The 14,517-nt window shown below is 36.9% G+C and overlaps 1 protein-coding gene across 2 annotated transcripts in view; it reads right to left on the bottom strand.

Moving 5' to 3' along the window:
• Positions 1 to 6,275: 6,275 nt before the first annotated feature.
• LOC117659115 (claudin-34-like) overlaps positions 6,276 to 14,517 on the bottom strand; it is a 49,133-nt gene continuing 40,891 nt past the window's right edge. For both annotated transcript variants that reach the window (XM_087878802.1, XM_087878803.1), the window contains exons 7-8: positions 9,690 to 9,769; positions 6,276 to 8,534 (exon numbers count right to left, since the gene is read on the bottom strand). The gene's annotated coding sequence lies outside the window, so the exon portion shown is untranslated. The remainder of the gene's footprint in view (positions 8,535 to 9,689; positions 9,770 to 14,517) is intronic.

The raw sequence follows: 14,517 nt of genomic DNA, 5'->3' as shown, positions 1-14,517 counted from the left end.
TTTTATGGATCCACATGTTTGGCTTTATGCTAAGACAGTGGTTCTCAAGCTGTGGTCCACGGACCCCCGGGGGGCTGTGATGTCATCACAGGGGATTCGCAAAGGCTTGAAGAAATGTTATTAAACTCTTGAGTTAAGTCTTGGGGGTGCATGGTGTTCTGACCCAGCCTTAGCAGAAACAAGAAACAAGACTCCTTGTCACGAAAAACCCCTCTTTATTTTCCTCTTGTGAATTAATTGCATTCACCCACCGAAAAGTCCAGGCAACAGTCCTTCGAGGAGTTAACTTATCAGTTCCTTGCGATAATTTCAAGCAGACAAAAGGCTGCAAATTAAGTTCTTGGTTTTGTGACACAAAAGGCAATGAGCCAAAATCTTCAGAATTAGGAACTGTTGTCTCCTACGACAACCACTCCCCTTTCGTTCTATTTATTCCCCAGCCAGGGAGGGGCCATTCAGCATCCATGTGTGCTTTGCTTCCTTTTTTTTTTTTATTAAAAAGTTTTATAAGAAATACAAACAATTTTCTCCCCCCCACCCTTCCCCTTCCCCACATAAATTATACATTTTCTTATACATAAGAAATCCTCCATATATATGTTTCCCTTAAAGAAAGCATTAAAATAAAACATTTTAATTATATTCGGAGTTGCTCTTCTCCTTCTTCCCTCATTCCACCACAAACCTTCTTCTCCTCCTCCTTTCTTTCCCGTCCCTCCCTCCTCTTCCCTCCTACCTCTTCTCCCACCTCATCCTACTTCCTTTCCCTTTCCCTCACTTCTCTCTTCTTTTCCCCCTTCTCGCCTTCACTCCTACTCCTGTCCCCTTCCCTTCCCTTCCTCCTCTCCTTTCTTCCATTCCTCTCCCTCCCTCTCCTCTTCCTACCCCCTCCTCCTCTCTCCTTTCTACCTTCTTTGCTGTGAAATATTTTCCTCCTTTAGTATCTGAGCAACTCCTATATTCTAGAATACACTTTCTTCTGCTAAGATATTTCTCTAATCATCACTTCCCCCCCTTATCCCCCCCTCCCCACCCCACCCCTGACTTCCCAGAGCAAAAACAGGGTATAGCATCTAACAAACATATGCTAAAATAAACTAACAAATTATAAAGTTCAAAGCTCCCACATGTTCTTTAACTCCCTTTGCTCCAATTCAACAACCTCCCTTTTATAAATTCTCAATACCAATTAAATTAAATTCATTCTTCCTACTTATATAGAAAAAAAAGAAAAAAAAAACCTTTTTCTTAATGCATAATCCGATACTTTAGCAGTCTTACAAACAATAAAAATCATGAATAAATTCCATTTCTATACCAGAAAAAAAAAATTTCATCTTAAAATCTTGCACATTTTATCTCATATATCTTTTAAAATAATATAGTCTAATGTTAAGCATTTTAAAAATCTCTTAATACCTTTAAAACACTTATTTACCAAATATAAATTTCAGAATCTATAGGAGGGTATCTTTCAATTTTTCAATTAACCGTCTTAATACCTCTAACTTTTTAAAAGAACAACCCTTAACTATCCAAAACTAATTATCAGTTTACAATAAAATTCTGAGTTTAACATTAATCCTCTTCGCTTCAAAGGGTTAGACATCCTAAAAGCTTATACAATTTATCACATATATCTTGTAGAATAATATAACCTTATGTTAAACATTTTAAAAATCTTTTAATACCATTAAAACACATATTTGCCCGTTGCCAATTTCAAAATCCACAGGAGAATATCTTTCTTAATCTTCTGTTCTTCACTTCTTTTTGTATTTTTTCCAATCCTTTTTTTAAATAAATTCTTTCAACAATCCCCCCAGTTTTATTTTGGAAACTTTTAAAATAGTGATTTGAGGTTGATGTTTCTGAAATACTCGCTCTCTTCTTGAAGTCAAATTTTCTAACTTAAAATCCTCATCTCGTCTCTTCTGGTTTGTATAATCATTCAATCCATTTCTTTGTCCATATAGCCAAAATTTGTTGCCATAAAGATTGTCAGCTTGCAATAAAGAAACCATTTGTTGCTTTTCTGTCATTGGAATGGAAACGTCCACCAAAACCTTTGTTTCAGCTGTACCAACCAATCTCTTAATCCTGTCCATTTCCTGATCTTCCAAAAACAAATTCTTCTGAATAATTTCCTGCTTATAATTTCCCAAGCTATTTTTTGAAAAAGCCCTTTCGATTGTATTCAGTAGGGCTGAGGTAAAAAAGTCTAGAAGTTCTTGAAAAGCCTGGACAGTCACGGCTTGGGAATTTGCTGATTCACCAGCCCTGTTGTCAGCCATATTTCAGCTACTTTGTATTTATCCAGCTATCAGGACAACAATTCAACTTTTTTCCACACAGTATAAAGACCAGATTTTAGTTAAAATCAGAGCCAAATTCTTTTCCTCAATACCAAATTCTTTCCATGGACGCTTCCCCTTTAAAACTTTCTCTTAGGGTGTAATCCAGTAGCTGTAAAGTATTAACAAGCCTTAACGAGCGCTTCCCCTGGTAGTTTCTTCCTCCCGCCCTCAGGCGCCATTTTCTGCATATTAAAGCGGAGTTAAAGTGTTACTTGCAAATTTCCTTTTGTTTTCTCCTGATTTGCTCCGTCTGCGATCGAAGTAAAGATGTTAAAAATCCCCCCTGTTGATTTTCTGCAGATTCTGGTCGCAGCTTCTAGCTCCGCTTCAGCGGAGTCGTTTCTGGTCCGGAGTGGCTTGACAGGCTTCAATAGGGAGCCCACACCCTTTGCGCCCCAGGATTTCTCCTAGCGCACTTGGGGGGGCTCTACCCCCGCCTGTCGACTCTTCTCTCTCCCCTTTGCCCGGGGAGAGGGTTCCAAGCCTCCAGACAGCAGTTTTTCGGCTGTTCTGGGGCTTTTACGGAACCAGAGAACGGGCGCTCAAAAAAGAGCGTCTTCAAAGCTGCGGAGCCAGGCAGGAAGCCGTGTGCTTTGCTTCCTGAGTCAACTCCTTGTCCTCCATTGTTCTCCTCTCCTAACTGCTCTATGCATATGTACATCTGGAACAGGCCCCAGCTGTTCTTCCTCCTCCTCACTCATCTCAGCCTCCAAAGGCAGCTGCCTCTCCGGTGGCTGGGAAATGTTGGACAGCCCTGGCTTTATCTCTACGTCTGATGCAGAGCATCCATCAGAGCCTTCCCCAGACTCCAGAACTGGCCCACGTTCCTCCCCAACCTCCTCATCATCCAAGTCTGCCACCAGCTCCACTGGCAGCTGGCGGTCCACAACACATGGCCATCATCTGTGGCCACAACAGGTATTTAAAGGGGGTCCAGGGTGAAGAAAAGGTTGAGAACCACTGTGCTATGATATTGCTTTTATTATATTCACTTAACAATGTGATGGGCAGCATATACGTTTAAAGATTCGCCTACAAAGAAAGGAGCATAGTCCTATCACTGTATTGGGTTCTAGCCTTACAAGTTCCAATTTGTGGCAATGATTGTTGGTCTTTTAGGTGAGTGTGGGCTGCAGACAGTAGACCAGAAAAGTCCCTAGTTTATCTTTTAGAGAAAATTTTCAGTCTACTCTAATTTCCAGAAAAATATTGATTAAAATTGAACTGTTTCCAATATATTTTCACACTTTGACAAATATGTCATTTTTGTTTGATTTTTGAACAGTAGTATTTATATATAATGTATATAATGCTTACAATCAAATGTTTAAAAGTGACAAAAGGCATTTGTAATTAATGTTTACATATACCATTCATAACAATGAAATGAATTACATACATAGAAATTGTCAGAAATAATATCTAACCATCACATGAAAAATAAGTTGCACAAAAGGAGTATCATAATGCATAGTTAAATAATCTATTGGGAAATGCAAAGCAGATTATATACTTTATGACAAACTCAACACACTTATCTCTTGCAGAAATACATTTAATATTGGTGCCTTTGTATAATGACCACAAGAAAAACAGCAATATTGGAGAAGAACATCACTACAGCAACCTGCAGAGAGAGAAATTACACCAGATTTCCTTCAGTGGTTATTTGATACCAAGGGTGAAAGCCTTCTTGAAAGTATTTGGGTAAATATTAGGGGGAAAATAAATGATAGTGCTACAGTTGTGTACCACAGGCTACCCAACCAAGCTGAGGAAATAGATGAACTCTTTGAGGATCAGTTAACCAAGGTGTGCAGGAAATATACCACAGTAGTAAAGGGGGACTTTAAGGGATGTTGCTATTTGTAACCAACCTTTCTTAGGTGTCTCAAAGGTGGTTTTTGGAAAGGCAACTAGGCTATTTTTTTCCTTGAAGACAAATAAAATCTTTTGCTTATTATTCAAAAAGCTTCATCAGTTTTGAATGGATTGTGTGGAATTATTGTATTTCTTTGCACTCTGTTAGCACTCTCCCTGGGAGCCATTGAGGCCACTTGGGGATTTATCTGTGCTCTCAGGGTCACCTGAATTAGGGTGCAAATGGTTGTGGGATCTTCTTGGAACTGCTGAAAGAACTGTGGTGTAAACAGGAGATAAATGGTGTCTTATTCCTCCCCCTCTGTTGATGGAGGCCTGTTCAATTCTAACATAGATGGAGACTCTTACCCTCTTTCAAACCAATTATCCTCTCTATTCAAAATATGGAGTTTGCTGTCTTGAAATGAGTGACCTTGGTCTTTCAAATGCCAATGGCTTGCTGAATCTTGTCCTGATGGGTTTATTCTCAATTCTGCCATGCATTTGTGAAGTGGTTGTTTTTTTTTCTCCAATGTACAGATCTGCACATGTCTCACTGCATTGTATTGCATATATCACATTGCTCAATTTGTGTCTAGATGTTTTATCCTTGGGGTGGACAAGCTTCTGCCTTAGTATATGTTTGGGTTTGAACTGTACATGTATGTTGTGTTGATTGAAAATCCTGAGATTTTCAGATATTCCTGCAACATATGGAATGACAACGTTGTTTCATTTATTGTTCTCTTTTTTGTCTATAATGGAGGCGCGCCTACTGGGTCTTTGTTTGGATTTGCTGAAGGTCTAGTTAGGATAGCCACACTTTCTGACGGCTTCCTTGACGTGTTTTAGTTCTTTTTCATGTCTCTCTTCACTGCTCACAAACTTTCAGTGTAGGGTTCTGATCACTCCCATTTTGTGTTTCAATGGGTGGTGAGAATCCAAATACAAATAGTGATTTGTGTGTTTGTTAGTTTTCTGTAAACTTCAATGTTAAGGCATCTCTCTTCCTTAGTGTGTACTGCAGAGTCCAGGAAGGCCAGACTGTTTTCCTTAACATCTTCCCATGTGAACTTAATGTATCTGTCCACAGAGTTGATGTGTTTGGTGGCTTCCACCTCCTGTGTTTTAATCTTGACCCAAGAATCATCCACATAATTGTATTGATGAGTGGGGGGAATTGCTGTGAAGGAGTTTAGGGCTTTGGTTTCTACCTTTTCTTTTTTGTTTGTTTGGTTTTTTTGGACAAGTTTTATTAAATTTTTCTTTTCCATGCCTATTTTATGAATAGAGTATTGACCAAGGTCACATCTTATACAATTTATAATTATAGATCAATTTTTATAATCTATTCCAATCTTCTTCTTTTTTCCAAATACAATTTACATATTTAAATTTCTGCCATGATATTCTTTTTCCCTACTTTTTTATTTTATCTTAATCTCTTCTTAATACATAATATATAAACAATATCACCATCGGCCCTTCAAATCCCAATTTCTTAGTATTACTTCAATTAATTACTTCAATTAATTATCTTATTTCTCCATTTATAAAGTATATTTCTCAAAATCCCCATCACTTTTTAACTATAAATAATGTACTTCATCTTATTCAATTTTTAAATTGAAACCCTTTAACTTAATTGACCTTCCACATCTTAACCTCTTCTCAGTACATAATAAGCAATATCACTATCCTTAATTCCTAATTTCTTATTATAGCATTAATTAATTATTTTATTTTATCATTTACAACATATTATTTCAAAGTCCCCATCACACTTTTTTACATTTCAATTTTATCTATTGATTTCAGTTATTTTCATAATTGAACCAAATTGAACCAACCATTTCAGTTATTTTCAGAATTGAACCAAATTATTTCATCTGCTGTTCATTGAACCACTTCATATTTCATCTGCTGTTCATTTTACAATACACAATATCATATTTACTTTGTACTTCACAATTACTAATGTTAATACAGTTCCCTTGGATTTATTAATATATACCTTATTTCCCTTCCTCCTTTCCACTATTCTTCCCCTTTTAACCATTTTCTCTTGGTCTCTCCAGAATTCCACTTCTTAATAATTTTTTCCCTTCATCCCATTCTCTTGTCCTTTTTTTTATATATTTATTATATCTTTTCTCCTGAATCCTTTTTCTAACTATTACTCACATAATTCGCCCCCAGCTTTTACCTGGTCTTTTCCCATTTCCTTCTCTTCCCTTTGATTGATTCTTTTTTGGAAAATATTTCCCCCTTTTTTTGCCACTGTAAATCCCAGTGTAATCATCTAATTTTTTACCTTCAATTCCTTTACCTTCAATATTATTTTTTTGCTTCTCATTTATATTTTCTTTTTCCTGTTTAGTGTGTTCTAACAAAGTTTCTAACTTTTTATTACCCTTTATTCAGGGATGAAATGTAAAATCTGTTACTACTGGTTCTGTGGGTGTGGCTTGGTGGGGGGGTAATGTGACTGGGTGGGCGGGGCCAACTTTTTTTTTTTTTAAACTTTTCAAAGCATTTTTTCAAATGCTTTGAAAAGCCTCTCTGCCGATCAGGAACTCAGCTGGGATCGTCAGAGAAATGCCTCTCTGCCGATCAGGGAACTCAGCTAGGATCGTCAGAGACTTTTCAAAGACTTTTTTTAACCACCTCTTCGGCCAAGAGGTTGCAGAAAAAAATGCTTTGAAAAACCTCTGAGGATCCCAGCTGAGCCGCACAATCATCAGAGGCTTTTTTTTTTAACTTTTAAAAGCCTTTTTTCATCGGAAGAGTTGGTAGAAAAAAGGCTTTTAAAAGTAGGGGAAAAAAGCCTCTAGTGATCGTGTGGCTCAGCTGGGCATGATGGGGGGGGCGCAGGGATTTTTGCTACCACCCGCCGCCATCGCTACCGGATCGGGCGATCCAGTCCGAACCGGAAGCATTTCACCCCTGCCTTTATTGATTCACACACATTTTTAAGCATCTCAATTAATTCCTCACTCATCCAAGACTCCATATTGTCAATTTAAAAAGTTATTGATATTTTCACTTATGTTTAATTAAGATTTAAGTTCATATAGTCTCTTTTTTATTTCCAGATGATATCCAATACAAATGTTTGTTCAATCCACTCCAATTTAAAGCTTTATTGTTTTCCACCTCCTTTAGAAGTCGAGGCCAAGCAGGTTTAAGTAGAAACAAATACTCCTTAAAATTTCTCACAGCTCTTGTAGTGATCAAGGTCATTGTTGTTATTTCTTTCAAGTTAAGCCGGTCGTTGTAGTGCTTTCTTTCCACCAGCAGATGTCTCTCTCCAATCCACAATTCTCAGAACAACAAAGTATCCAGCTTGCAAAAGTATTTTAAATTCACATAGAAAATACTTTCTCTCAAATTTATTTTCCTTTTATTGATTTTAATTTCTACAAATTCAGTTTTAAATCCAGTTGTAAAATTTCCTTTCTTGGGCTTTAATATTTTAACCTCCTCTTTGTTCTTCCTTCAAATTTCAAAACTATCAAAATTAGTACTCCATTCAAACACCGCTCCTGCACAAAATCTTATTCCGGTTGCCTGAGCTTCAAAGCGGTCATTTTTAATGGCTGCCACTCCCACTGCCAGTTCAAAGAGCTGCCTCTGATCTCTCAAGGAACTTGCCTGTTTCTCTTGGTCATCTGAGGCACCTCTCCTTCTTCACCGTCCCCACAGGATGGTTCTGGTCCGAAGACCTCCCAACAGCGGTTTGTCTGGCTGGATTTTCGCGAGGCTCATTGGAGCCTGCTATTTTTTAGCCAGTCTCACCATGATGCTTCCGGTTTTCTCTGCTTTCTACTTCTTCCATGTAGAGATTGGCCTCAACATGGGGCACAGGTGAACCCATGGCGCAGCTGTGTTTTTGTCTGTAGAAATTTCCATTATATTTTAAGTACAATGACGTTCTTGATCCACTCACTTTTTGCAACCTCCAAGATCAAGAGTCCACACACTGACTGCCGCCATCTGGGTTTTTCTGCACCATACGTGGAATCGATTTAATATTTAAATAATAACAATAATCATCATTTAATATCTTTATAATTTAGTCAAGGAAGAAAAGATTAAGAGAAACAGGAAAACCAAATTAATTCAAATACATTGTTGTGCAGGGAAGGATGGCTGACATCCTTCTTGATTCATTGATGGTGGTTATGATGGTATTCCATGATTCTGGGAGGTTGTTGTCAGTGGAGGTGTTTACAGCCTCTAAGTCCTTTGATTGGCTGTTGGTGCCAGAGGAATCATGGCTGCCCCGATGATACCATCCTCTTCAAGCATCTTTTCCTGTAGATTTATGGACAAAAAAGAATAAAATTTAATTAATGGATACTTTTTTTTTTAGATATTACAACAAAGTATAGTTTATTGGTATGCGCAGACTTACAGGTTACTGATTTCCTGGCCAAACAAATGTCAAAGAGTCCCCAGGTCTACAGGATTATAGATTATAAGTTTTATAAGAATTTATTATACAATCTTCATACAAAGAATGCTATATCAGAATAAGTGAGGGAGCTGGCCTTACTGTGGCAGCCATTCTGGTGACTGCAAATGTTTATACTTCCAAACACGTCTCTCCCTCTGCTCTTCTATTCTGATACTAGCAATAGTTATAAACAATTGTTTGCTATGTTCATCAAGTGACTCTTTTTACATGGATATATTATTTTCTTAATACTAATGAGAAGGTTTATTGTTAATAGGTGCTCTATCACTAGAGGTTTTCCATGATATATAAGGTCTCCTTGGGCAGCAGGTTGGGCTAGAGCACCTCTAAGGTCCCTTCCAGCCCTACGATTCTTTGATTATATGGAATACAGAAGTGGATCTTAAAGTAGTTCCACTAAAATTTCCTAGGGCTTTCAGTGCCAGAGGACTTCCTAAGTCATGGTGATGCCATTCTCTTGGGAATGAGCAGACACAATTTTCCTGCACAGGTGCAGAAAAACGCAAAGGCCAGCCAGCATGTAGAGCCCAAGTGTGATTGGACACACAAGGAATTTGTCTTGGTGCATACGCTCTCAGTGTACATAAAAGAAAAGATACATTCATCAAGAATCATAAGGTACAACATTTAATGATAGTCATAGGGACAAATAAGCAATCAAATCATATTAAGGATACCAGCAACAAGGTTACAGTCATGCAGTCATCAGTGGGAGGAGATGGGTGATAGGAATGATGAGAAGATTAATAGTAATGCAGACTTAGTAACTAGTTTGACAGTGTTGAGGGAATTATTTGTTTAGCAGAATGATAGAGTGATGGAGAGAGCCTATGCACCAAGACATATTCCTTGTTTACCAAAGTGTAATCCCTGGGTGCCCAAGAAACTTCTTTAGGTTGGTACTCATGAGTCCATGAGGTTCCATTTCTGAAAAAGTAAATGGGTGGAGGAAGAAGAGAAATCTATATATATAAAAGCCAAATATCACTCACTCATCACGAAATCTCCAGAACCGTAAAGCCTACAAACTTGAAATTTGGTCCGTATGTTCCTCTTGGCTTCGAGGTGGTCGCTAAGAAAGGATTGTTTGAAATGACCATCAGATCATTAGTATTTCATATACAGTATTATATTATCACCCTCTGATGCTAAGGAATTAGACATTCTATTCTCCCTCCCCTCCTGAAAAGAACTCTGTTCCAACTGCCAGTTGCCTTATATTAACACGCTAAGAAACTATGTGGTTGGGCTTGATAAATTGACACTTAAAGCTTGAAAATGAATGAGTAGTTACAATCAGGCTTGATAAATTGACACTTAAAACTTGAAAATTAATGAGTAGTTTAAAAAGGCACTGTATTATTTCATTAGAGACAGTAAATTAAGTTTCTGTTACAGATTAAGACATTATTGTAAGTCTAACAACAATAAAATAGATGGGGTTAAGCCAGTGGTGAAATCCAAACTGGTTAGGAGGAATGAGGACACATGGGGAATTGGAAGAGGTTCTAGGAGGAAAACGGTTGTCTTGGTTAAATTACAGCCAAGTGGAACAATGGACTAAAAACTGGATAAGAGAAAATGGAAAGTGTAGAGAGTTAACGAGGTTCGAGGAATTAATTGAAAAAAATGAAACTGTAAAGGAAGAAAATAAAGGGATAAAAGGCTTAATGAGTGGAATTTATAAAATATTGTTGGAGGAAGAGGAGAGGGTAAAATTTGGCCTAATTTTTTAAGTGTTTTTAAGTGTTTTGTTTATTGTTTTTAATTAATGGGGCCAAATTTATATATATATATTTTAACTGTATTTTAATATTTTGTACTTGATGTTTTTACTTGGCTGTTCACTGCCCTGAGTCCTCAGGGAGAAGGGCGGTATACAAATTCAAAATAAAATAAAAATAAAATAAAATAAAAATAAAATTTAGGAAAGATGGTATGGGAAACTGATTTGAAGATACAAATAGGGCAACAGAGTTGGGAAAGAATTTGGCAGCAAAGAGTGTTGAGAAATATGTCAGTAAGAATAAAAGAGAATTATTATAAAATGTTATGGAGATGGTACTTAACTCCGGTTAGATTAAGCAATATGAATCAGAACTATTCAGATAACTGTTGGAGAGGTTGCAGGGAAAAAGGAACGTATTTACATATGTGGTGGGATTGTAAATTTGTGCAAAAATTGTGGAAGATGGTATTTAAGAAGATTGAAGAAATTGTAGGAATAAAGGTAGAAGAGGCACCAAAGGTAGAATTACTCTCACTATTGGAAGATATAAAGTGTAAAAAAAGAGACTAAAGAGTTGAAAAAAAATTGTTGACTGCAGCAAGGTTAATGATTTCTAGGAACTGGAAGACACGAGGTGATTATTGTTTGGAAGAATGGTATAAGGAAGTATGGGATATTGCCATAAATGATAAACTGACTTGTAATATTAAAGTAAGGAGGGGCATAATGAAAGTAAATGAATTCAATGGAATCTGGAAACAGTTCCTAATATATGTCTTTTCTGGAGGAAGGAGGATGCCACCACCAGAAGAAGCTTTAAGATTTTGGAAGCAGGAATGATCCCGAGGGGCGGGGGAGCACTCGTTGATTGTATTGTGTATATTGTTATATATTATATATTATGATTTATGTATGTTAATAAAATTTTTAAAATTTTGAAAATTAATGAGTAGTTAGAATCAGGCTGGATAAATTAACACTTAAAACTTGAAAATTAATGAGTAGTTTAAAAAGACACTGTATTATTTCATTAGAGATGGTAAATTAAGTTTATGTTACAGATTAAGACATTATTGTAAGTCTAACAACAATAAAATAGATGGGGTTAAGCCAGTGGTGAAATCCAAATTCTTTTACTACCGGTTCTGTGGGTGTGGCTTGGTAGGTGTAGTGTGGTTTGGTGGGCATGGCAGGGGAAGGATACTGGAAAATTCCCATTCCCTCCCCACTCCTGGGGGAACGATATTGCAAAATCTCCATTCCCACTCCACTCTGGGGCCAACCAGAGGTGGTATTTGCCGGTTCTCTGAAATTTCCGCTACCGGTTCTCCAGAACCTGTCAGAACCTGCTGGATTTCACCTCTGGGTTAAGCCCTTTAATCCCAACAGTGGCTTTTTTATCTACATAGCCAGGCTAATAACTTGCATAGCATAGACTTTCAATTCCTCCCTCAGATGAATTGCTCAGGGCCTCCCTGTAAACAACATTCTTGGTTTTGCTCTCTGACTGGAGGATGACCAGGCTGTCAGGTGAACTGACTCTGGAGCATGCCACATAGAACTGGACATGGGAATTATTAGATGGGGAGGGAATCTTAAAACAAGGGAAGAATTGATGGAACAAGGTACTTCTATAGACTGGTGGCCATATAAGCAAATTAAATCCAGATATAAAAAAGTTAAGGAGGAATTTGGCATTGAGACGAGCATAAATGGATTTGACAAGATATGGATGGGTACGGATGACAAAATTCTAGCTAAATTATATAATTACTTATTGGAGTACGATATGGCAGAGGAAGTAGTTAAAGAACCGATGTTAGCATGGGCCAAAAATATCGGACAAAATATAAATCTGAACGAATGGGATTCAATATGGAATAATAATCTTAAAATGACAAAGGTGACGGTTTACAAGGAAAACCAATACAAGCTGTTTTATTTTTTTTATTGCAAAAGTTTTACAATTACATTTTCACCCCATTTTTCACCCCCCAACCCACCCCAAACTCCCCAACCTAACCCTCCCAACCCCCCCTAACCCTCCCCCCCTGACTTCCACAGAATATAATCCCATCAAGATCCCCTTTTTATAAAACCTGAACCCCTCACTCCCCCATATAATTTTTCATCTTCACAAAATTCAAATATTTCTATTTTTTATATAATTCTTTCAATAAAAAGCTATTTGATACTTCCTAGTTTGATATTTGTTCTGCACATAATCTATCCACTTTTTCCATTCCCATTCATAAGTCTCTTGTGAACGATCTTTTAGATATGCTGAAATCTTCGCCATCTCTGCAAAACTGGCCATCTTCAAAGTCCATTCTTCAATAGTGGGCAAAGCTTCATTTTTCCAATATTTACCTATCAATAATCTCGCTGCTGTTATCATATACAATATCAACTTAGTTTCATCCAATGTAAAACCCTTAACTATACCCAATAAAAACAATTGTGGAGAAAATTGAATTTTTTTCTTCAGAACATTCTGCATAACCCACCATATTTTTATCCAAAAGGCCTTAACTTTCTTGCAGGTCCACCAAACATGATAATATGTAGCATCTAAACAATCACATCTCCAACATTTTGGCTGAACATTAGGGTACATACACGACAATTTCTTAGGATCTAAATGCCATCTATAAAACATTTTATAAAAATTTTCCCTCAAATTCTGCGATTGTGTAAATTTAACATTCTGAACCCATATTTTTTCCCATGTTTCCAGCATCACTGGTTCTGAAAATTTTGTGCCCACTTAATCATACAATCTTTAACCAATTCAGTTTCTGAATCCCTTTCTAACAAAACATTGTATAGCCTTTTAATATGCATTGGACCTTTCTCTTTTATATGACTAACCAATTCTTCCTCATGCAACATAATACCAATTTTTTGGTCCTCTTTCCATCTCAGTTGAAGTTGATTATACTGTAACCAAGTTAAATTAATCCCTTCGTCCAACAGTGTCTCTAATGTCTTCAGTTGCAATCTGCCCACATCTGTAAAAAGAACTTCTTTATATAACCCCCCCCCGAGTGACATTATATTTGTATTCCACATGATATGACCAAGATCCAGCCATAGCGGTATTTTATAATCCCATTTGAGTCGGTGCTTCTTCCAAACTCTCATCAACGAATCTCTAAGTATATGGCTTTTAAATACTTTTAAAATCCACTTTGTTTTCATAAAATAAGTAAGCATGCCATCCAAATTCAAGATCAAAACTTTCTAGATTCAATATTCCAGTCTTTTTCCTTCCAAACCAATCACTTGCTTGAGTCAAAGCTGCTGCTTCATAATATAACTGTAGGTTTGGAAGTTTAAGACCTCCCCTTTCTGGAAGATCTTGCATAATTTTCAATTTCACTCTCGGTTTTTTCTCGTTCCAGACAAACTTATTCACTCCGCTTTGCCATTCTTTCAGTTGTTTATCACTTTTAAGCACCGGAATCATTTGAAACAAGAAAAGAAATCTTGGCAAAATATTCATTTTAACTGCTGCTATTCTTCCAAGTAAAGACAGCTGCATGTCTCCCATATCTTTCTGTATATCTCGCCACAACACGTCGTAATTATTTTGAAACAATTTCATATTTGATTCTGCAACCTGAACTCCTAGATATTTAACCTTAGGTACAATCTCAAAACCTGCCCTCCTTTCAAGTTCGTGTTTTCGATCTTGTGTCATATTTTTAACTATCATCTTAGTTTTTTTCTGGTTCAGTCTAAATCCTGATACTGTGCCATAGTCTTTTATAATGTCTTTCATCTGGATTATTGATTCCATCGGCTGTGTTAGGGTAACAACCAGATCATCTGCGAATGCCCTTATTCTGTAATCCTCTTGCCTTATCACTATACCTTTCAAGATATTCAAGTCCCGTATTATATTCAACAAGACTTCTAATGTTAAAATAAATAACAATGGGGATAACGGACAACCTTGTCTCGTTCCTTTTTCAATATTAAATTCTGTTGTCAAACTTCCATTAATAATAATCTGTGCCTTTTGCTCTTGGTAAATTGCTGAAACCGCTTGTATAAATTGATCCCCAAAGTCCATCTTTTTTAAAGTC

The sequence above is a fragment of the Pantherophis guttatus genome, chromosome 14 (genome assembly GCF_059756535.1).
Source record: "Pantherophis guttatus breed Tessera chromosome 14, ASM5975653v1, whole genome shotgun sequence".
Taxonomy (NCBI): domain Eukaryota; kingdom Metazoa; phylum Chordata; class Lepidosauria; order Squamata; family Colubridae; genus Pantherophis; species Pantherophis guttatus.
This window is presented reverse-complemented; position numbering and strand designations above follow the sequence as displayed.